This window comes from Acinonyx jubatus, chromosome D2, assembly GCF_027475565.1.
Source record: "Acinonyx jubatus isolate Ajub_Pintada_27869175 chromosome D2, VMU_Ajub_asm_v1.0, whole genome shotgun sequence".
Lineage (NCBI taxonomy): Eukaryota > Metazoa > Chordata > Mammalia > Carnivora > Felidae > Acinonyx > Acinonyx jubatus.
In genome coordinates this window covers 26,748,244-26,773,983 of record NC_069393.1, presented here as the reverse complement: position 1 = coordinate 26,773,983, position 25,740 = coordinate 26,748,244, and the positions used below count along the sequence as shown (strand labels likewise).

Here is a 25,740-nt window from a genome sequence, read left to right as displayed (position 1 = left end):
AGAAGAAAAGGGAACATACAGAGAGAGAGAGAAAAAGAGAGAGAGCAAGAAACAGACTCTTAACTATAGAGGAAAACCTGATGTTTACCAGAGCTAAGGGTGATGGGCATATTTGTTTAACAGGTGTTTTGGGGATTAAGGAGTGCACTTGTTGTGATGAGCACTGGGTGATGTATGGAATTGGTGAATCACTACATTATACACCTGAAACTAATATAACACTCTATGTAACTATGTAAATTAAAACAAAATGAAGTGATCCAATAGTATTACATCCTATAGGTGGAAGAGTAGTTGCTGAATCAGAAACGACATTTAGATCCTTTAGGGGGAAATTTAGACCTCTTATCATGAACTTCTTGAAAATATTTTTAATTGAATTTTTCTCTATTTTAAAGTAATACCTGTTCATTGGAAACCTGAAACATAAATCAAAATTCTCCAGAGAATGGAGAATTCATGGAATTTTGCCTTATCACATACTTTCCATCTCTCTCAACTTCTGAGACTATCTAAACTGGATACATTAATAAAGTCCTTTAGTAAAAAGTACTAAATAATTTCTACCAAATGTTAAGTACATAATTGCACATGGAACTGAGAGACCTGTCACCCCAATTATTAAATATGTGTTCTCTTTACCTACTATCTTTGAAACTTGTCCCCTTCTTATGCCAGTTTGTGAAAAATTGAGAGGTGGCTGCACCTCTATTCAGACTTCATAGCTTTTGTTTGTTTGCTTGTTTGTTTTGCTTCTCCAAGAAACCACTCCCATTTCTGAGTTTAAACATTTCCATAACCTAAATTGGACTTATTTTTTCCCCTGGCTGCAGCAAGGAACGAACGGCTTTTCAGTATAGAGGATTATTGATTTCTTCTCAGATTATGGAGTATACATGATTCTCATAACTTTCATATTTTGCTAATGGTTTTCTGATCATTTTTTCTGGGCTTATGGCAGTAAATTTTTCTGCATGTTTTTCTACCTACATCTTAGCCCAAAGTCCTATATTTGGAATATTTTTCAATTAGGAAGATATCCAACTATATTACTTAGGAGTAACATAAATACCGAAGAGAAGACATATAAACACAGAAGCTAGGAAAACTGCGCTAGGAAATAAGTTTAATAGTAGGAAATAACAATTTAATAAAAGGAATTGCCTTCTGTTAATTCACCCTTCAAGAATGCAAATGTGTTATTTTATTTTGAACTTTAATTTCAGAAAATCATCCTTAAAGAACATTTTGGTATTAAAATAAAAAAGTTTTATGGTCAAGAAATGTTGCTTTTACATACAAAGGAGACTTTTCATTTCTAATGACATTAACTCTGTACTCAGGCAGACCTTAGTTCATATCCTGACTCTTCCATTTGAAGCTACTTAAGTCCTTAGTGAAATTTTTCAACTATTTAGCCGCAATTTCCTTATAAACGGAGATGGTATTAGTACCTGTATTATAGGATTATTGTGAAAATGAATGAAATAATTTATATAAGATTATAAGTTGCATAACATAAGTGTTAGCAATTTTATAAGCCTTCAGTTAATGTTGGCTTTCATTATCTTTAGTATCAGTGTCAGGTAAATGTTGACTTGATATTGAATTGGGTGTCTGTGACAAAATGGGAAAGAAACAGAGGAAAGAATGGTAGTAATAAATAGAACAGGAAGCTGATAAATAGGAAAAAATAGAATAAGTAGCATATAGGCAAACGCTAATGCGTTTATAATTACAATGATATTACACATGGGAGGGAAAATGGCAGGCAATTTTATATACCAAGAATTAAAAAAAGAGATAATAATGATTAATATATAAAGTTAAAAGATTTCCAATTAATCTGTGCTACCAAGAAAGAACAAATTGAACCTTATAGAGAATTGTTATACAAGGTATTAAATCCTACACCCACAGGTGTAGGGCCTTTCCTGTTATCAAATGGCATGTGAAATGGGTTTACCCCATTCCTGCTCTTTTAAATATAAATATTTTGAAAAATAGAAAGGTTAACCATATGTAGACAATGACAATGAAATAAACACCCCCCCCCCAGAAATAATAATTGGAGACATACAAGAATATTACCTCAGTAATAGAAGGAAAAAGAGCACACCTTTTGAGATGAGGAAATGTTTAAATTACTCTGGAAATAGTACAAATGATTGTAAGAGGTAAGATGCAAGTAGAAAGGAAGCTGTATATGTGAAATACTGAGACATAATACCTGTCCTGGTAGAATCTCAATGCATGGAGCACTGCCCAAGAGGCAAGGTCACACCTTGAACTACTTTAGTCCTCTGTTCATCAATTTTATGCAAAATCAATTTCATAGAAAATCAGTTTTCCTAGAAAATGTATGACCTATTCACTATTCTTTTTAGAATTTCTTTTGATTATGCAATTTATAATAGCCATAAATAAATGGGCTGCTGTTAAAATATGTACTACATATAAAGTTCTACTGTACATATGGAATCTGAATATCTGTATCTCCCTTAACTGTGAGGCAAGCTTCTTCTTAAGACACACCTTTTATGGTCTGACTGCCCATGACTCATCTTCCCTGAGTGTATAATGTTCAGTCTTTGTGATATACCCTTCACAAATTTTTCACAGATTCCTAGGAAAATATACATGTCCCACAAGTATGTCCTATTTGTGTTTGTATTTTCTCATTCTTTACCCCAACTTCAGCTCTTTTGCTGGTCAATTTTTGCCAGATTCTGTTTCTCCATGCTACTATTTTTCCATTTTTATCACTTCAACCAAAAGTGCAGGTCACACCAGCCTGTAACATTTAACATTTTTTTCCCTTAAAGGGCTGAGAATAACTAAGGAATTTAAAACACACAAAGAAACATGTTTTAAGCCAACAGACTGAAACAGTAGTCTAGACACCAAGGCTTTATTATAAGAAGGGAGATTTCCTGAAAGAAAAAAAAGGATTTACGAGTTCCAGGGATCCAGAGTTTATACTATAAGTAACAAAGCAGAAAAGAAGACACAATTCGATGTCAGAGCAGTTTATCCCAACTCTTAGGAAGAAGGTGAGCATTCAACCATTTGGTAGGTAAAATAAGATGTAGAGACTTTACCTGGGACTACATGCTACCTAAACTCTTGAGAAGGTCCTGGTTCTCTGTCTGTCTCTGGACCTCAGCCTGAGAAGACTGGGAAAGTGAACAGAAACACTGGAGAGAAAATGCAAGAATGACAGAGACTTGTGCCCTATAGAAAGATGGTAGGAAACCTCTAGATCAAACATTGTGCCCTGGCTTTAGATTATCCATGATCAAAAATGTCTAAACCAATGTCACTACGCTGTGGTCCACCAATCTGCAGCTTATATGAACTGTTTTCATTTAATCCACATTCATTATTAGAATGTGTCAGAATATAAATCCATGCACTGTTTTGTTTATGGAAAAGCTTTACTATGAAAACTGTCAGATAAAGTAAGCAGTGTACTAAGTGTTATAATATTTAATTTACATTGTGGTGCAAGCTTTGTATCTCTTTGAAGAGCATTTGTCCAAACATATGGAACTGAAGAAAACATTAAATTATTTAAGAAAATGTGACAACAGACCATGAGGGAAGGCTTCCTGTATCAGATACTAAATGATGTATAAAAACCATTATAATTAAAAGAATATAGTACTGGCTGGCATAGGAATAAACAAATGGATCTATGGCAAATAGTAGAGAAACCATAATCAGAGCCACATGAATTAGGAATTTAATCTAAGACATTTTGGATCATTTGAGAAAATATCTGATACAATTTGTTTTGACATTTGGCTATCTATTTTGGGAGAAAAAAATTAGGTTCATTATTCACCTCATAACAGAAAAGTAAATTCCATATTGTATTAGTCTGCTAGAGAGGTATAACAAAATACCACATACTAGGTGTTTTAAACTACAAAAATTTATTTGCTCACAGTTGTGGAGCCTAGAAGTCCAAGATCAAGATACTAACGGTTGGTTTCTGATGCGACCCTTTTACCGGGCTTACTGATAGCCACCTTTTCTCTGTGTTCGTATTGTCTTTCCTTTGTGTGTGACTGGGGGAGGGGGGGCGGGTGGGGAGAGAGAGTGCTTCTGTTTTTGTTTTTGTTTTTTTTTGTTTTTATTTTTTTTCATCTTCTTATAAGGACACTAGTCCTATTGAATTAGGACCCCCACCCTTATGACCACATTTAACCTTAATTATTTCCTTAACACCCTGTCTCCAAATACAGTCATACTGAGGGTTAATGATTCAACATATGAATTTTTAAGGACAGATTGTGGTCTGTAACATACATGAAATAAAGAAATAAACATTTTGTTTTCATGAAAATATAAGGCTAAAAATTTTTTAAATGAAGAAATTGTATGAGATAAAACACAAATGTAGAATCAGTAACACAGTGCTTTTATGTAAGTTATTAAGTATATCAATAATTCTTTCTTTTTGATAGCTGAGTAGTATGCCATTGAATGTATGTATCACAATTTGTTCATCTACTTGTTGAAGGATATTTGGATTGTTTTCAGTGCATATGATTATGACTAGAACTGCAAGAAGTATTCATGTACAGATTTTTGTGTGAATGTAATTTTTTATTCTCTGAGGCAAATACCCAGGAGGGGAATTTCTGAGGTACATCTCCACAAAAGTCATGAGGGAAAGACTTAACTATAGCACATCTAAATCTTGGTAGAATTCCCTGGGATCTTCCTGGACCATGAGAGCATGAGATCTTGTGAAGAATAGCTACTGGGCCTTCTTCCAACCACCTACCTATATTCCCAGGGTGCTGTCATGAGACAGTTTCTCATCACTTCCTGGGTTGTGATGAGGCATGAGACTTTTTGCCTTGGTGCCCTTAGGGTACAACACAGACTAAGGCTATAAAAGTCTTTATCAACATGAAATTGGCTTTTCAGCAATGTGTTACCCTGCCAATCATGTTACATCAAAATTATTTGGTCCCTTTTGTTTCAGTGTCTTCCTGTGGGACAAGGGAGCTGGCACTTTTGCTCTTCTTTCTTTTGCTGTGTATATGAATAATACATTTTCTGGATCTAATAGGAGCTTATTATTTCTTTACAGCCAAATCAACCCTCTGACTTCCAGGACTCTGGATTATTTCTACTTTTTAGCAATTATGAATAGAGCTGTTATAAATATTTATATACAGATTTTTGTGTGAATATAAATTTTCATTTATCTAATGTAAATTCCCAAGAGTAGCATTGTTGAGACATATGATAAGTATAAACAAGAAGCTTCCCATTAATCATCCACTTGGTCTGCATTCTCATCACTATTCGGCATTGTCAGGAATTAAAAAAAAATTTTTAATTATTGAGTATTGAGAACTCTTTATATATTCTGAATACGAATCCATTATCATGTATATGATTTGCCAATGTTTTCTCTAATTATGCAGCTAGATTTTTTTTATTCTCTTAAAAGCATCTTTTGAAGACCACACATTTTCAGTTTTGATGAAATTGTGATTTTTTACATCATGTCTAAGGACTCTTTGCCTAACCCCAGGTCATAAAGATTTTCTCCCATATTTTCTTCTAAACTTTATGAGTTTATGTATTTCATATTTAGATTATGATCCATTTTGAGTTAAATTTTGGATAAACTGCGAGGTTTAAATCAAAGTTGTCCAATTTGTCAACATTATTTATTGAAAAGATTATCTTTTCTCCATTGGATTATTTTGCATGTTGTGAAAAGTTAAACATGTATTCTGTTTAATTGATCTATGTGTCTATCCCTTCACCAATATCATGTTGTCTTGACTACTGTAGCTTTACAGTAAATCTTAAGTTTAGGTGGAATGACTCCTCCAACCTTATTTTTTTCTTTCCAAAATTGTTTTAGCATTCTAGTTCTTTGAATTTCCATGTACATTTAAAAATAGGCTTTCTAGGGGCACCTGGGTGGCTCAGTTGATTAATCATACAACTTTGGCTCAGGTCATGATCTCAAGGTTTGAGTTCAAGCCCTGTGTTGGGCTCTGTGCTGACAGCTCAGATCCTGGGGCCTGCTTTGAATTCTCTGTCTCCCTCTCTCTCTGCCTCTCCCCTGTTTGCATGCTTTTTCTCTAAAAAATATATAAACAAACATTTTTTAAAAATAAATGTATAATAGGTTTTCTATACATACAAAATCCTTTTGAGATTTTGATGTAATTGCAATAAATCTAAAGATTGGGGGGAACAATCGACAGTTTTACTATATTGAGTCTTTCAATCTATGAACATGGTATATCACCCTAATTTCTTTAGGTCTTCTTTGGTATCTTTTATCAGTATTTTGTTGTTTTCAGCATGCAAATCTTGTATGTTTTGCTAGATTTATACCAAAAAATATTTTTGCAGTAACATAAATGGTAGCACTTTTTAAAATTTAGTCTTCTGTTGTACACTAATATCAAGTAGAGTTAAAATGTGTGTGTGTGTGTGTGTGTGTGTGTGTGTGTGTGTGTGTGCTGCCTCTCTTTGGTTTTGGTATCACAGTAATGCTGGTCTCATAAAATGAATTAGAAAGAGTTAGGTCTTTATTTTCTGGGGGAAATTATGTGTAATTAGTATTATATCTATTTTTTTAAGTTTATATATTTATTTTAAAAGAAAGAGACAGTGTGCTGGGTGGGGAGGAATATAAAGTGGGAGAGGGAGAGAATCCCAAAAAGGCTCCACACTATCAGCATGGAGCCCGACATGGGGCTCAAACTCACAAACTGTGAAATCATGGACTGAGCTGAAATCCAGAGTCAGATGCTTAACCAACTGAGCCACCCAGGTGCCCCAATTATATGTAAATGTTTGATAGAAATTATTAATGAGATCATTTAGGCCTGGAGATGACTGTTTTTGGAAGGATTTAAACTGTGGATTCAAATTTTTAATTCTTATAAAACCATTCAAGTAATATACTTATTCTTTGTGTTTTGGTAATTTTTATCTTTGAAGAAACTAGTCATTTAAGATGTAAAATTTATGGCCACAGAGTTGTGCTAGTTTTTCCTCCCTATTCTTTTAATGGTTATGTGGTGATAATCCCCCAATTCATTCCAGATATTGTAATTTACGTTTATCTCTTTTTCTTTGACAATCTTGCTAGAGTTTTATCAATTTTATTGTTATTTAAAGGAAACGACATTTGGGTTTATTTTTATAGTAATAAATTATTACAGACTGAGTGGTTTAAAATCATACACATTTATTATCTTCCAGCTCTGTAGTCTGTAAGTCTGACACTGATAACACTGAACTAAAATTCAGGTGTCAGTAGGGCTGCATTCCCTTCTGGAGACTCTAAAAGAGAATCTGTGTACTTGCCTTTCTGCCTTGTAGAGCTCATCTGAATTCCTTTGCTCCTGTCCCCCTCCCTCCATTGTCAAAGCTAAACATGGTGGGTTCAGTTCTTTCATTGCATTACTCTGACCTTCTCTTCTGTCTCCCTTTTCCACTTTTGAGTACCCATGTATTTACTATGGACCTACCCAGATAAGCCAGAATCCTCTTTCTATCTCAACACCTGAAACTTAATCACATCTGTAAATCCTCTCTTGTCACAGAAGGTAACATATTTACAGTGGACCTCTTTGGAGGCCATTGGTCTTGCATCACAGTATTCTACAGCTTTTGCATATTATGTTAAGAGGTTTTTGTTTTGTTTTTTAATTATAGCTCAATGCCATTTATGGAAACTTAAAACACGTGAATATACAAAACAATGCTTTTAGTTTTTCAAGGACACAAGCATATTCTATATATCAAAACATTAGAATTTTATGGTTACCAATGTGCAAAAGGGAAATGGGCAAGGGACTGGGAATGAAGGACAAAAAATAGAAAGAGAAAACATTTGTATAGACTGATAATGATTTTGTGCCACACTCTGAGGTTTATGATGAACTCACTTCGCTATACCTAAATCTTAAACACAAAAACAAAACCCTCCAAGTAAACAAGAAACTCTAGCTGAGTGGGGTGAGGATGGGAGCAGTCTCAGGAAAACCTGGCAAGGAGGAGCAGAAGAAAAAGCACTGGACCTGGAAGTCAGATAAGCTGGAGTTGAATCTGAGATTTGCGGTTCACTGGCTCTTTGGCCTTGAGTGCATCCCTAACTTCCCTCCTTTATGTCAAACAGGGGTACAAGATGTACACACAAGCAGATAGCAGAATCGCTCCTGACACACAGAGTGTGAGATAACATTGGACAAATGTAGAACTACAGAGCAGGAATCCACCTTCAAGATCATCTAGTTCAATGTTTTTCAAACTGCAAGTGTTTACCTATTAATGGGTCATGTAAAAAGCTTAATGGGTCCCAAGGAGCATTAAAAAAAAGAAAACAATATATCAGTATGTATTTCACTAAAAGTATCATTTTATAAAACTCCTACTTAAGTTTTAAGTTATATATATGTGAGTATAAAATGCACTTTTTTCTATGAGATACAATTTGAAAAACATGGATATTGTCCAAGAAATTCTATACTTTTGGATTTTAAAAACCAATAAGTATTCACCAACACAACAGAAAATTGTTTTCATAGTTGCCACTTTTTAATATAAACAGGGCATCAAAACAGAAACTCTTATAATCTCTTATTAATACTCTATCATAAAGGATATTTTAGCATTGTAAAAATAGAACAGAATGAAAGCCCTTATATAAAACACACTACACTGTACATATTTGTCTTGTTTCCCTATCTTTTGGAACTCGAAGACAGAATGCCAGAGGTAGGAATTGACTTGATCAAGGTCACTCAGCCAGCTGTGATAGAGGTGACACCCCAGGGTCCTGGCTGTGTTTTCTAAGCTCTTCTCAGAACCCTAATTGATCCATAGAAGAGAAGCTCAGCAGATGGGGCTCTGGAACCCCAAGTTGTTTGCTGGGAGCAGCTCTGCCTCTAGGATTCTACTGCTGCAGCGCCAGCTGGCAGTCCTCAGTCAGGGCCTGTACCAGGTAGTAGCTTGCTTCGCCGAGTAGCTGCCCACTTCTCTGGTACTCTCAGGCGGTGGCACGCACCTGCTCCGCAGGTAGTTGAAGATTGTTCCAAAGCGGCGGCCTCTGGAGTCAATCAGCATCCAACCTCCGGCGTCCTTAAGCACCTCCGCAGCGGGGGGGGGGCGGGGGGGGGGAACATGACCTTGAGCGTGGTATCCTGCTGTGAGGGTGTGCATCGTGGTGTGGTGCAGCCAGCCGCTCCCTCTCAGCTTCTCGCACTTGCTGTTCCAGGTCAGTGGCTTGATACAGCAGGTGGCAGAGCCATGTTCCAGACCCCAGGGCTTAGAGGCATCCGGGGACAGAGCTTTGACTGCGCCACCGGGCCTGAGGCCTCCTCTGACAATCCCGGGACTGGCGTTGGGAGACGATCCTAAGCGCTCTCTGGAGCCCTCCCTGAGCTCCCAAAGCCCCAAGCCCTTTGGCCAGACGTAGGCCCGCACGCCCGCACACCTGAGTGGTTCGCATTGGGACAAGGATGTATATACATACAAAGATAATTCTACTCTGTGTAATAGCAATCAATCAATGGAAATGAAATATCCATACAAAATGATATATAAATAATTATGGATGATTCAGCTGCAGTTTTGATTGTAGACATTAAAAAGACGGAAAGTAGACCTACTGGTATTGATGTCTCTCATAGGTAATTGGTAAGTGAAAATAAAGCATGTTAAAGAATAAAATATGTAACATTTAATTTTTCGTTTGTTTTAGAAGAACACTCATAGAGAAGGAACTGGACGGATATGTGATAAACTCCAGCATAGTTAATGGAAGAAGTTGAGACTTGGAATTTTATATTATATATCTGTATTATGGGGCTTTTTGTTATTAAAGTTACAGAGAGGGGCACGTGGGTGGTTCAGTGAGTTAAGGGGAGGATTTCAGCTCAGTTCATGATCTCAGAGTCCTAAGATTCAGCCCTAAGTCTGTCTCTACAATGACAATGCGGAGCCTGCTTGGCATTCTCACTCTCTCCCTCTCTCTCTGCCCCCTTCCCGCTTGTGTGCGTGCATTCTCTCTCTCTCTTTCAAAATAAATAAATTAATTAACATTAAACAAAAGAAGTACAGGAGACATTTTACAAATGACAGAATACATAATTTTATTTTTTAGATCTTTGTAAGTCAAGAAGCCTATAAAATTGGAATTCGAATGAGAAATTTTGAAATACCCTGGTAATGTGCTGGAAAGCATGCAGGTTTTGGCTTTGGCAAGATCCTTAAGAGACATCAGGAGTTAGTGTTTATATTGTGATAGAAGGATTAAAACATTTTAGATTTGCCAGCAGCCAGTATTTGTTTTCCAGTTTTATTGAGAAATAATTGACACACATTACTGTATAAGTTTAAGGCATACAGCATGATGGTTTGATTTACTTATATTGTGAAATGATTACCACAGTAGATGCAGCTAACATCCATCTTCTCATATACATACAATAAAAAGAAAAGAAAGAAGAAAAGAATAAAGGAAAACGAATTTTCTCCTTGTGATGAGAACTCTTAGGATTTATTCTCTCAACAACTTTCCAATATATCATACAACAGTGCTATAGTCATCATATTATACATTACATCCCTAGTACTTATTTATGTTATGTTGGAAGCTTTTACCTTTTGATCACCTTCCCCCTGTTCCCATTTTGCCTATGCCCTGCCTCTGGTAATCACAAAAATAATCTACTTTTCCATTTGTTTGTTTTTTCTCTCCAGTTTCTACATAATGAGACCATACTTTTATTTTTTTCTTTGACTTATTTCACTTAAATGCCCTTCACTTAAAGGTCCATTCATGTTGTTGCAAATGATAGATTTACCTGTTTGTCTTGTCTGTTTGTTTATGGCTGAATAACATTCCTGTGTGTGTGTGTGTGTGTGTGTGTGTGTGTGTTTGTGTGTACACATACATGCATGTATACCACAACTTATTTATCCATCCATCCATCAGTGGACACATGGGTTGTTTTTATGTCTTTGCTATTGTAAATAATGCTATTGTGAATGTGGGGGATGCAGGTATCTTTTTAAGTCAGTGTTTCCGCTACCTTTGGTTGTATTCCAGAAGTGGAACTGTTGGATCATATAGTAGTTCTGTTTTCAATTTTTTTTGAGAATTCTACTGTTTTCCACTGCGCCTGCACTAATTTATAATCCCACCAGCAGTGCACAAGAGTTCCCCATTCTTCACATCCACACCAGCATTTGTTATCCTGTCTTTTTCATAATGCTCATTCTGACAGGCATGAAATGATATCTTATGGTGGTTTTAATTTACATTTACCTAATGGCTAGTAATGTTGAACATCTTTTCATTGTGTTGGCCTTTTGTATATTTTCTTTGGAGAAATGTCTGTTTAGGTCATTTGCCCATTTTTTTTTTTAAATTGAGTTTGTTTGTTTTTACTTTTATTTATTTTTGCTATTGAGTTGTATGAGTTCTTTTCATGTTTTGATTATTAACCCCTTATCAAATATATACCTTGCAAATATCTTTCCCCATTACGTTAGCTGTCTTCTCACTTTGTTAATGATTTATTTGGTTGTACAGACCTTTTCAGTTTGATGTTTCCAGCTTTAATTTTTTTCTCATTTTGTAGCTTATCCTTTAGATGTCATATCCAAAATATCATTACCAGCACCCATGTAAGGAACTTTGTTCTCATATTGCCTTCAACAGGTTTTATGGTTTCAGGTCATACAGTTAACTGTTTTATCCATTTTAAGTTAATTTTATGAGTGGTATAAGATGTGGGTCTAGTTTCATTCTTTTACATGTGAATGTCCAATTATCCCATCACCATTTATTGAAGAGACTACATTTTCTCCATTTTGTATTCTTGGTTCCCTTGTCAAATATTAGTTGTATTTTCATGTTAAATATATGATAAGTATTAGCATATATGCGTGGGCTTATTTCTGGGCCCTTGATTTCGTTCCATTGGTCTGTTGATCTGTTTATGTGACAGTACCAAACTGTTTTGATGACTGTAGTTTTATACTGTAGCTTGAAATCAGGAAGTTTAATACTTCATGTTCTGTTCTTTCTCAGGATTTCTTTGACTATTCGGTGTCTTCTGAGGTTCCATGTACATTTTAGGAGTGGTTTTTCTGCTTCTGTAAAAAATGTCGTTGGAATCTTGAAAGGGATTACATTGAATCTATAGATGACTTTTGGTAGTATTAACATTTTAACAATATTACTTTTTCCAATTCAAAAACATGGGATAATTTTCCATTTATCTATGTCTTCTTCAATCTATTTCATCAATATTTTATAGTTTTAGCTTAGAGATCTTTCACCTCCTTAGTTGAATTTATTCCTAATAACTTTATTGTTTTTGATGTTATTGTAAACAAGATCAATTTATTTCTTTTTCAGAAGTTTTGTTGGTGGTGTATATAGAAACACTATGGAGTTTCATATGTTAATTAAAAATCCTGCAATTGTACTGAATTCATTGATTAGAGTTAAGAGCTCTTAGGCTGAGTCTTTAGGATTTTCTCTATATAAAAAATGTTGTCTGCAAATAGAACCAACTTTACAACTGGGGCACCTGGTAGCTGAGCTGGTTGAGTGTCTGACTCTTGGTTTCATCTTAGGGCATGATTCCTGGGTTATGGGATTGAGCCTAGCATCAGGCCTCATACTGAGCATTGAACCTGCTTGGGATTTTCCTTCTCCTTCTCCTTCTCCTTCTCCTTCTCCTTCTCCTTCTCCTTCTCCTTCTCTTCTCCTTCTCCCCCCCCCTCTCTCTCTCCCTCCCTCCCTCTCCTTCTTCTCCTTCCCCCACTCTCTCTCTCAAAATAGAAAAAAAAATTAAAAAGTAAAGAAAAAGAAACAACTTTTCTTCTTCCTTTCCAATTATGATATCTTTTATTTATTTTTCTTGCCTTATTGCTCTAGTTAGGATGCCCCATACTATGTTAAATAGGAATGGTGAGAGTAGGCGCCTTTGTCTTGTTCCTGATGTTAGAATAAGTGCTTTTATCCTTTCACCACTGAGTATGATGATAGCTGTGGGCTGTTCATATATGGCCTTTATTATGTTAAGATATGTTCTTTCTATGTCTAATTTGTTAAGATTTTTTTTATCATGAATGGATGTTAAGTTTTGTTGAATGTTTTTTTCTGCATCTATAGAGAAGTTCATAGTATTCTTTCCTTTCATTCTATTAATGTGATGTAACAGAATGATCTATTTGGATAAGTTGAACTATCATTGCACCCCAGAGATAAATCCCACCTGATCATAGTGGATTATTCTTTTAATGAGCTGCAGAATTTAGTTTGCTAGTATTTTATGGAGAATTTGGCATCTGTATTCATCAGTGGCTTGGCCTGTAATTTTCTTTTCCATAGTGTTCTTTTCTGGCTTTGATATCAGGATAATGCTTCCTTGTAAAGTGAGTTTGGGATGTTTCCTCCTTTTTGATTTTTTTGGAGCAGTTTGAGAAGGATTGGTGTAAATTGTTTTAATTGTTTAATAAAATTCACTAGTGAGGCCATCTGGTCTTCAGCTTTTCTTCATTGGGAGATTTTTGATTACTGAATCAATCTTCCTCCTTAATTGGTATTTTCTATTTCTTCCTGATCCAGTCTTGGTAAGTTATATGTTCTCAGAATGTTTGTGTGTGTGTGTGTGTGTGTGTGTGTGTTTTCCTATTTCTTCTGGGTTATTTATACTGTTGTTCACAATAGTCTTTTATCCTTCAATTTCTGTGGTATCATTTGTAATGTCTCCATTTTCATTTATAATTTTGTTTGTAGGGGTCTTTTTCTTTTTTTCTTGGTTAGTCTAGCTAAGGTTTTGTCAAAGTTGCTTATCTTTAAAAAAAACAACTCTCACTTTGGTTTATATTTTCCATTGGTTTTCTGTTTCTCAGTTTTTAATTTTTCTGCTCTTGAGTATTTCCGTTGTTCTGCTAGCTTTGGGCACAGGTCCTCCTTTCTCTAGCTCCTTAAGGCATAGACTTAGGTTATTTATATAGGATCTTGCTTAATATAGTTGTTTATTGCAGTAAACTTCCCTCTTAAAACTACTTTTGCTGCATTGCACAAATTCTGGTATGTTGTGTTTCCATTTTTGTTTCAAGCAACTTTTTCTATTTCTTTTTTAATCTCTTCTTTTATCCATTGGTTGTTCAAGACAGCATTGTTTAATTCATGTGTACATGAATTTCCCAGTTTTCCTCTTATCAATTTCTAGTTTTGGGCCATTGTAGTCAAAGAAGATACTTGGCATTATTTCAGTCTTCTTGAATTTGTTAAGATTTATTTTGTGGCCTAACATGTGGTCTATCATAGAAAATGTCCCACATGCATTTGAGAAGAATGTGTGTTCTGCTGTATATGTCTGTTTGGTACATTTGGTCTATAGCATTGTTCGCATTTACTATTTCCTTATTAATTCTTTGTCTGCCTGTTCTATCCCTTGTGGAGAGTGGGGTATTAAACTTTCTAATTTCTACTGTTTATTTCTCTTTTTAATTCAGTTAGTTTTTCTCTCTATATTTAGGTGTTCTGATGTTGGGCAAATAATTGTTATACAATTTACAATTGTTATATCTTCTTAATGTATTAACCCCTATTCATTATGTAATGACCTTCTTTGTCTCTTTTTACTATTTTCAGTTTAAAATCTATTTTTTCTGATATTAGTATAGCTATCCCTGTTTTTCTGTGGGGGGTGTTTAAACTTGTTTATTTTTTGGTTGCCATTTGCTTGAAATGTCTTTATCGATCTGTTTACTCTCAGTCTATGTGTGCTTGAATCTTGTTTTTTATTGTTGTTGCTTTTGTTTCCATCCAGTCAGCCATTTTATGCCTTTTTATTAGAGAATTTAATCTGTTTACAGTGAAAGTAATTATTGATAAGTGAGGACCTACTATTGCCATTGTGTTAATTATGTTCTACTTGTTTTGTAGATCCATTGTTCTTTGTTTTCTTGCTGTGTGTGTGTGTGTGTGTGTGTGTGTGTGTGTGTGTGCCTGTGTGTGTTCTGATGTATTTTGGTATCAGTATGCTTTAACTTCTTTTATTGTGATTTTTTGTACGATTACAAAATTTCCCATTATGGGTTACCATGAGGCTGACATAAAATATCTTAAATTTGTAATATCCTATTTTAAACTGACAACAAATTACCTTCAATAGAATTTTTATAGTTTACAGTTTTATTTCTTCTCCTCACATTTTAGGTTATTGCTGTTACAATTTACATAGGGTTTTGTTTGTTATTTGTGTGAAAATAATAACATATTATTGTAGTTATGGTTATTTTTGCTACATAGTATGTTTTTTTAAACTTTTAAACTAGAGTTGTGACTTACATACTACTATTATCATATTGTAGAAACTAACTAGGATTATATATTTACCTTTACCAGTGAGATTTATGCTACTTTTTGTGTTTTTATGATGTTAATTAGAATTCTTTTACTTCCATTCAATGAACTCCCTTTATCATTTCTTGTAAGATACATCTGGTGATAATGAACTCCCTTGGCTTTTATTTATTTGAGAAAATTTTTATCCCTCCTTCCTTCCTGAGGAACAGCTTCTCCATGTATAATTCTTCACTGACAGTTATTTTCTTTCAATATTCAAAATATTCAATATTCGAAAATATGCCATTCTATTGTCTCCTGGCAGGAAAGTTTCTGATGAAAAATCTGCCAATATTTCTATGCAGGTTCCTTTGTAAGTTAGAAGTGTTTGAAAATCTATGTGGGGAACCATAAGGAAAGTGCCACATACTCGACTCTGTGAAACAACACTGTGAAGAAACAATCTTCCAAGTAACATCATGTTTCACTAAGTTAGAAGTGTTGGATGACCTAGGCTTGGAAGTGTAACAAAAGTGCTGTCAGCACAGAGCCTGACATGAAGCTTGAACCCACGAACCGTGAGATCATGACCTGAGCTGAAGTCAAACACTTAACTGACTAAGCCCCCCAGGCACCTCACTAGTCATTTTTTTCATTTTACTTTGTTTTTATTTCAACATAACAAGCATTAAAAAAGAAAAAGAAAAAAAATTAACAAATTTTCCAATGCTTACAAAGAAAAAGGACTCTAAAAGCAATTTAGTTTAGATTTAAGAAATTGCTCTAGTTGAGCATTTAAACAATAAATCTATTTCCAAATGTTCAGTTTGGATCAAAATTTAAAATAACATTTGATAGATATTTATGCATGCTGTCTACTTGTTGTATTTTTTATATAAACTCTCATTTCTGGGATATCCAGCCCCTATTTTCCTAACATAGCAGAGAAGACATATACATGTAGCCAAAAGAAGAAATGGAGATCCTAGGCTGCAAAAATATATATATACAGGGGCACCTGGGTGGCTCAGTCGGTTAAGCATCTGTCTTCGGCTCAAGTCATGATCTCATGAGTTCAAGCTGTGCTGACAGCTTGGATCCTGGAGCCTCCTTCAGTTTCAATCTCAGTCTCTCTCTGCCTCTCCCCACTCGTGCCCTGTCTCTCTTAAAATATGAATAAACATTAAAAATAATTTAAAATCTACACTTAATAAAATAATATATACAAGCATTAACCTTTTCCAGAACTAAAAGTTTCTTCTAAAAATATTAAAATATTAAATAGCCAACCTCTATATTGCTAGGGCCAGGATACTTCAAATATAACTATTCTGTATTTTTAAAAAATTTTTTTTTTCAACATTTTTTATTTATTTTTGGGACAGAGAGAGACAGAGCATGAACGGGGGAGGGGCAGAGAGAGAGGGAGACACAGAATCGGAAACAGGCTCCAGGCTCGGAGCCATCAGCCCAGAGCCCGACGCGGGGCTCGAACTCACGGACCGCGAGATCAGTGACCTGGCTGAAGTCGGACGCTTAACCGACTGCGCCACCCAGGCGCCCCCTGTGTTTTAAAAATAAAGGCAGAAAGCCTTTTGGTTCATATTTATACACAGTCATGTTTTACTTTTTCTTCAAAAAAGCTAGGTTTGTGACTTGTGAAGGGAGCTGTGGTTGTAGAGATTGGGTTAATCAGAAATCTTTACAAATGCATTTCAGAAAAATGCTTAAAAATAAGGAATAGTTAATTTTGAGCAAAGTAACTCCTCTGGCTTGTGAGAAAATGAGGCCGCATTTTAAATACTACTGCAACTGAGTCTTAAGCTTGGTACATTTTTCTTCCATTGCTGTTTCTTTTTTAGAGGTGATATCAGCAGAACAAGATTTTCTCTTTTAAGTGTAAATATTTTAAGGAATGTTTTCTTAGCTGCTGAAAATGAAACTGCTTGCTATATTCTATGATGTTCCCTGATATCCCTTTCTACTCATTCACAATGAAATAAGCATCTACAACTTTATTTCTGAAAAAAAAAAAAAAAACCTGAAATGTGAAACACTCCGCGTTGTGCTGTATGGTGGTCCTTTAACATTAATGGAATAAAATGAGGTCTAATGCCTTACTATATTATACAAGGGACAATGGACAACAAACAGCTGTTTTTATAGATTAGATTCACTTTCAATTTGCGTGTTGTTTATCCAACTTATACTTACAGTAGCTCTCCAAACAAAGTGTTTTGTTTTGTTTATCTCCTGGGAAAAAAATAGCAAACTTTCTAGCATATACATTAAGTATCACTGCAAAACAGTATAATGAGAAAATGAATTTAAATTGCATGAGTGTCTAAAAATAGCTCTACCATGGCTGGCATGGCATATACAATGATTTGGGGGTAAATTAGCTTTTTGTTATTCTCTAGGCTATAAAATGGAACCCAGAGTGGTAGAAGGTTTTACTTTTTGATGTTTGTTTGTTTGTTTTTTAATTACTTACTATAACAATTGCCTCAAATAATAAAAATGAATGTGAACTTAGACTAAGACTTAAGATAGAGAATATGATCATTGATGTCCAGTAGGAAACCTGATCATCAAAACCAATGCTATCTCCTATTCACAAATGAAACCTGTTATGAAGTTAGGAGATTTTAGTGTTTTAGTATCATTTGTCAACTTTAGTTATCCACTTTCATGTAGAAGAAGATCAAAAGAAATTCATTCATTCTTGTTACAAAAATAGCAGGTTAATACTCATTTAGGTACATTATTATTTTAAAAGATGTATTGCTGGACTCTGAGTCATTAAATGATTTTCCTAAGATGGTGTTCTCTGGAATCTAGATTTGCTGGATGAATGCCCTTTGGTAATTCAGTAGTTACTGCCTTTTGCTAAAGGTTATAATTTATGTGGGCCAAAAAGCACAGCCTTTCCTGGAACCGAAGAAGCTTTCTATAGGCATTCATTTGTAATCTTTTACTTAACACCATTTGTTAAGCGAAAACTGTAACTATCCAAAATTCATTTTAATTTCAGTTTTTGAAATGTCAAAATCAAACAATTGAAAAACAAAATGCCAATGTTCTTCATATAATTTTTACCACAGTATGGTGCCTGTAGATAAGGACCTAGTACAGGGCCTGTGGTCTTTCATATGTTGATTCCTTCATTCCTCTCCCTTCTTGTTTCTCTATTGGTTGGTATTAATATACATTGCAGATTCCCAATCAGCACTAATAAAGACAAAAAGTACACAATGCAATTTTCACTGTGTTTTCCAATAGCTGCGGATACAACCGCTCTATGTTGATGCATGCAACCTCAGCACCTTTAATTTCCTCTAATTTATTTTTTGTCTCTCATTTTATTAGCCATTTTAAGAGATATATTTTCTAGAGTTTTGAATTTGTTATTACATAATTATCCAATTAGTGCAGTTACTTTAGATACTGAGATTTTTTCTTATGCTTATAGCATCATTATTTCTCCATTACTTTCTAGTAACTAAAAATCTAATTCTAAAAATTAAAAAAAATACTTGTGAAATAGTAAATCTTCCATAAAAGCAAAAGAAACACGTGTGGATCTACTCTCTTAGCCAGGTGCATTTGATTAGTGTGGGTTTTGCCAAATCTGAGGAATATAAAAACAGATTAAATGACAACAGATCAAAAGAACATCAATTAATGTGTAATTTTAGTTGCCTCTCATTCATAGCATGTTGAGATTATGGAGATGAGGCTAGATTTTCTATTCATCAGTTTGACTTTTTTGGGGGGAGGGGTGCAAACAAACAGTATGAGGAAAAACTTGTTTACTTCACATAAGCAAATCTGTTTTACCTAATAACTTATTGCATAGAATTCAGCCCTTGGATCTATGAAGAAAAAATGTCCTTCTTTGAATTGCTACAGAATACTTTCATGGTTATTTTAATTTAGAAGATTTCATATAAGCTTTATTTAGAATGTTTGAGAAGAAGAACTTAGGAAGAACTTGAGAAAAAATAAAAAGCAAACCCAATCCAGGCAATATAGTTTTTTAAACACTGCACTTGAAATACTTAGTCTTTTAATAGTTTCAGTGTAAATAATTATAGAAAAGATGGATGAAGTAAATTTTAAGTTTTCTGCCAAGCGTTTCTATTTTGGATGTCAGTGAACAAAACTAAACTCCTATGATTAATTGTAGGAGTTTTCTGTTTTGTTTTCCTTTACAAAAGTTCTCCAGATATCAGAAGACTAATCTAATATAATTTGTCAAATACACAGGCTACAGATCAGTCCTTCATATAAATTAGATTGTCATCCACATGAATGTTATTTAATCCCAACTATGTGTATATCGAAACTTTGTACAAAGTGCTTTTATATTCTAGAAAAATACCAAAAACTTTCTAAAGTATACAGTGGATATGTCTACAAGAGAGTGGACTAAAAAAAGTAAATTCAAGACCAGAGTTTCTAAAAGCAATCAATCCTTTTACAAATAATGATTGCATTGTATAATTCACAAAAATAACTGGAGTTGAAGGAGTTCTTAATCATTTACTCTTTGAATTGCAAAGTAATATTAACAGTTCTTGTTTCTAAAATACTGCTCATTTGTGAGATTAAAGTGAATTAAAAATATGACTTTATTAATTTACCTGGCTAAATTTGTATGAAATGGTCTTCCTGTCCTTTTTTCTCAGAATAATTTCTGCTTATCATTTAGATTTCAATTTAAGCATCACTTCCTTAGAGAAGTAACTTCCCAAATCTGAATTGGTCAAATCCATCATAATATTTTTATCTCTCTTATTAATTGTCATGATGCAATTTTATTCTCCCCCATATGAGACAGTAAGCTCAATGAAGAAATGAATGATTTATACCTATTATTATTACTATTTTAGTGCCTGGCTTGGTACTAGTAAGGCAGAAAGGTACATAGAAGCACCAACTTATAGTTATCAAGTGAGTGAAAACTAATTGAATAAACTCTTAATATACAAATTGCATTGTTGGAGCTTATACAGAGGAGTTTGTAAGGGTAACAAATATGTCTGGAGTGAAAAATTATTAGCAACCATTTATATAGCACTTATTATGTACCAGGCCCTATTCTATTTATATACATTTACTCAATATGTAGATGAGAAAACTATATGCAGGAAAGGGGAGTAACTCATTTAATGTCACAGAGGTAGTTAGGTGAAGGTGGCCCAGGATTTAAACCCAGAGAATCTGATTCTAGATTACATACCCTTAAGCACTAAACCCTTTTTGTCTCAAAATTGGCATGGGTACTGCATAGTTACCAAGACCACCTAAACATTAACCTTTTTAATCATTGTGTAATAACCAAAACCCTAGGGAAAATTTGACAGATTTTATCAGTATTTAAACTTTTGTATAAGCAAGATAATATAAACACAGAATAAAAAGATAACCTACATACTCAGAGAAAATACTTACCATGTGCATAACAGGTACAGTTGTTAAAGATTTTGACTCTTTTTTTATAAAGATTTTGACTCTGGGTGCCCGGGTGGCTCAGTCAGTTAAGCATCAGAATCTTGGTTTGAACTCAGGTTGTGATTTCACAGTTCATGATTTCACAGTTCAATCAGGTTATGATTTGAGCCCCACATCGATTTCCATGCTAACAGCACAGAGCCTGCTTGGGATTCTCTCTCTCCCTCTCTCTATCCCTCCCCTGTGCACAAGCACTCTCTCTCTCTCTCTGAAATAAATAAATAACCTTTAATAAAAAAACAGATTTGAAAACTCAAATGCATATGAATAAAAATAAATATCCTCAACTTTATTAATAACCAAAGGAAAACAGTTTACATTACAATAGGATATCATTTTCCTGATAGTCACATTAAGCCTCCTGTACTATCACATCACTTTCACCTTCAGATACCTGTGGTAAAGATCTAATAATTGTAAAATATATGTGTGCCATGATGTTTATTGGATGTTATTTTAATAACCCAAACTTGTAATAATCTAAATGCTATCAAAATGAGAAACTGATAACAAAGTATGGTTCTGAGAGATTGAGAAGCTTGCCTAAGTTTATATGAATTACAATATTTAATTATACTTTCATTTGATTTTATAGGAATAAAATAAGGAGGCTTCATGATTTAGTGGGAAGAATATTAATTCTTATTCTAATTCTAGTATGGATTTTCTTTGAGGTATTGGTCAGTATCTGTTTTATATGAAACTGTGATAATATAATTCCCATATTATTTATAGATAATTTATAAACAGGCTCTGTGTATGTTCTTACTAATATCCCCTCAGTGCAACATAATAGCTTGATGAGTTGGCTTTTTTATTGTTAAGGTGAAAATTAATCTTCCGTTTTGTGTTCATATCTTATCCCCTAGTGACGTACTTTAAGCCTTTATGTACTGAGTACTTTGGTTTATTAACCAGATAATCTTTTATTATAGACCATTATGCTAGATCTAATGTTAAACAAATGTGCTGTACAAAAAGTTACATTATTATTTTTATTTTCTGCATTTTAATTTGTTTAATTATTTTCCTTATTATAAGGAATCTTTAAGATTCTAAGTCACAGAATCTGAAAACCAAAATCTATAGAAATATACTCAGTAGCTAGTACTATACTATACTGCATTGTACTGTACTATATATCACACTTCTTGGGAAATAGCTACACTCAAAAAAATTAGTCATTAGAATTTCAAATCCTTTCCTTTTTATCATGGTAGTCTTTAATTCTTTTTGTTGTTGTTGTTCTTCATGAAATCATTACTTTAAGGATAGAAATAATATTTTTTTAATAAAAAGTCAATCAGAAAATTTTCATCTGTAATCTCAGTATCCAAATACAAAACATACTATTTTGTTATATTTCTTATTAGATTTTTCCTATAACTATATTTCACAAAGTTATAGAGTACATACCTTATATTTAAAAATACATACAATTCTTTTACTGATATAGCACTTGTATACTAAAAGCATTCTTTTGTGTGGTATAGTTTTATAACCACATTTCAAAGGTTTTATACTGTACCAATAACAGGATAAATATTTTTCTTGGGGTCCCTGGATGGCTCAGTTGGTTAAGCGATCAACTCTTGATTTAGGCTCAGGTCTTGATCTCTTAGTTGGTGAGATCAAGTCCCCACATCAGACTCCATGCTGACAGTATGGAGCCTACTTGGGACTCTCTCCCTCTCCTCTCTCTCTATGCCCCTACCCCCATTCACACTCTATCTCAAAAACATATTTAAAAATATATATTTTTCTTAACCTTTTCCTATTATTCAAAATTTGGTTATTTGCAATTATTTTATATAATGCTTCACTAATTCTTGATTATTTAGAATTATATCATGAATTTGGAGAAATGCATTTACTAGATCAAAAAGTATAAACTTTTGGGGTGCTTGGATGGCTCACTTGGTCAAGCATCCAACTTCAACTCAGGTCATGATCTTGCTGTTCGTGAGTTACAGCCCCACATTGGGCTCTTTGTGGACAGCTTGGAGCCTGGAGTCTGCTTCATATTCTGTGTCTCCCTCTCTTTCTGCCCCTCCCCTGCTCACACTCTGTCTCTCTCAAAAAGAAATAAAAAAATATTAATTTTTTTATAATGTATAAACTATTCCTGCCTTTGATAAAGTTTCAGTAATCTAAAGTTGCACTGATTTTCCACATCCTTGCCCTAACTGGATATTACCAGTTTGAGCATTGTTTCCCAAAAAATTCATGGATTAAAAAAGTGATCTTTGTTATTAAATAGAATTTTTAAATGGCATTCTTGTTTAATGTTTATATTATCTCTTTTGAGACATTTTTGCTTTTTATAATTTCCTTATTTACCTATAAGATCTTTTAAAAATAATTTATTTTAATTTTATCTTTTATATTTGAAATAGTATTTCCTATTTTCAGCTGTTATCTTTTGATTTCACTTGTTTTAACGTTCAGGTATTCTAATTGTTTTTAATGTGTGAGTTCTTTATTCAGACTTAAATTTAGAAAATCCTTCTATTTAGAAACTTGAAATATTTTCTAACTTTTCCTAAATCTTTTTTAAAAAACAGTTAACTCATTTTGCTGGTATTTGTGTTGGTATCCTATGATGTATGTAGGTAAATTGTTTTTCAAAAAATGTTTTTTCATTTTTATTTATTTTGGTGGGGGAAGAGGCAGAGAGAGAAGGAGAAAGAGAATCTGACAGTGCAGAGCCCGATGAGGTTGTCAGTCCTACAAAGTGTGAAATCATAACCTGAGCTGAAATCAAGAGTCAGATGCTTAACTGACTGAGCCACCCAGGTGCCCCTAAGTGGTTTTTTTAATTGACATTTTTCAAAAGTCATTTTTGGAAAAAAGAATCTTGATCTATTGACTAGCTATATGTTTTTCATAATGTTTATTTTTTCAGATATTTGGCTATCCTCACCTTTTTTTTCTTTCTTTCTTTTCTTTCTCTTTCTTTCTTTCTTTCTTTCTTTCTTTCTTTCTTTCTTTCTTTTTCTTTCTTTCTTTCTTTCTTTCTTTCTTTCTTTCTTTCTTTCTTTCTTTCTTTTTCTTTCCCTCTCTCTCTTTCTTTTTTTTTTATTCCAGATGAAAAATGAGGCATGATAAAATGAGTATAGGCTTGGAAATTAGAAAGATTAGGGGTTCTGAATCCAGATCTGCTACTTCAAACCATGATGAGCTTGACTTATTGATTTGAGGATTGGAGTAATCTTTAATACCCTCTATTACTTTTGTAATACTCAGTTTATATCATCACAACTTCATGGTCTAGGAGGGGAGGCTGAGAAATAAATAGACATTACAATAAGATGTAGAGTGTTCACAGAATAAGTGTATATTAGACACTAGTTCCCTATGAATTCAAGTTATATCTTAAATCCCTTATCACAGTTTGGCTCATTTGTTTCAGGTTCATTAATTAGGAATATCCAATATTGCATTAGGGTTTAGAAAGGTTTCTGTGTTCCTAACGAATTAAATATAAGGTTTTAATTTATAAAACACTTTTCTGATATATTATCTCATGTAATTTCAAAACAACAAATTAGAGTAGGAATATTATTCCTACCTATGAGGGAATTCGGAATCAGAAAGGTGAAGGGACTTGTATTTCCTCAAGTTTTAACTGACAGAGTTTTGACTGGTTTTAGGCTTTCCACTTATATTATGTAGGACTTTGTTATCCAAATGCAACTAGAGGATCACTATCTTTAGACTTTGAGAAGCCATATATTTCATGTGACTTCTGAGTTGATAAATAATTGAAATACCGTATCATACTTGTCATTTTCAAGCCCTTGTATTTGAATTGGTCTTCATAGAACAAAGACATTAAAGGTAAACAGCAGTCCAGAAGGTTCTGGTGTATGACCACTTGTGTCTCTGATATAAGACCACCTTTCTTGGAATCCTGGTTCTACCACTGTTATCTGTGTAACCTGCCTGTGTTTCAGTTTCCTCATTTACAAAATGAGAACAATAATAGTGCCTACATTATTTAACTACATCCATTAGTAAAATGGATTAACTAAGTGCTTAAAATAGTTCAGGGAAGAGGGTAAGGCCTATATGTAAATGCTATTATCATTATTATTTTCCCTTTGAATTAAATATCCAGTCATTAAATTAATTTTTATATTATTATCAACATAAGTAATGCTTTGATTTCTTTATAAAAATGCCTGTGAAGTTGAAAAGCAAAATACAATATTGATGGCCCTCAAAGCAGAAAGAAATTCATAGAACCCATGGAAAACACGTGTCTGTACTCCTAGAAACTACATTTGAATGTGGCACAGTATTTACATTAAAAATGTACATAATAGCTGTAGTATTTTACACAAATATTACTCATCTAACATGATGCTGTGTCTTAAATGAAATTGTTAGGACATATTCTGAGACATCCATTATCTATTGTGCTTTCCTAAGTCATATAGCTGAGAATTTATGCAGTACTTAGAAAATAAAATCCATAGATGAGAATGATTATGTGATCTCTGAAACTGGTCTCATGTTATTTCCTAACTCCAGAGATATGATCTTAGAGGTAATGAATTTTTAATCTCAAGGGGGGCAAATCCTCTTTTTTGAAATAACAATTTACATTTAAATAAAATATACTTATTCATGACATTCACTGTTTACCTAAGAATATTTTAAAAGAGAAATTCAATCAGCTAAGGAGGATTTAGAGGATTTTCCTTCTGTGAAACTCCTTTGGAAAGTTTAGGACTTCCTTTTCTTAACCTTGCAATATCACTGTAGGTTAATTTATGTTAAGATTTACAGCACAGGAGTTTTAGTACACTAAAATTATTTAAAAATAAGTTTTCATCAACACACAT

At 33.7% G+C, this 25,740-nt stretch overlaps 1 protein-coding gene and 1 pseudogene across 7 annotated transcripts in view; one reads left to right on the top strand and one right to left on the bottom strand.

Annotated features, from left to right (window-relative positions):
• The window catches only part of CTNNA3 (catenin alpha 3), a 1,731,503-nt gene that overhangs the window by 1,222,195 nt on the left and 483,568 nt on the right, over positions 1 to 25,740 (top strand). The gene's annotated exons all lie outside the window — the stretch shown is intronic.
• Positions 8,951 to 11,545, bottom strand: LOC128312698 (BTB/POZ domain-containing adapter for CUL3-mediated RhoA degradation protein 1-like; annotated as a pseudogene).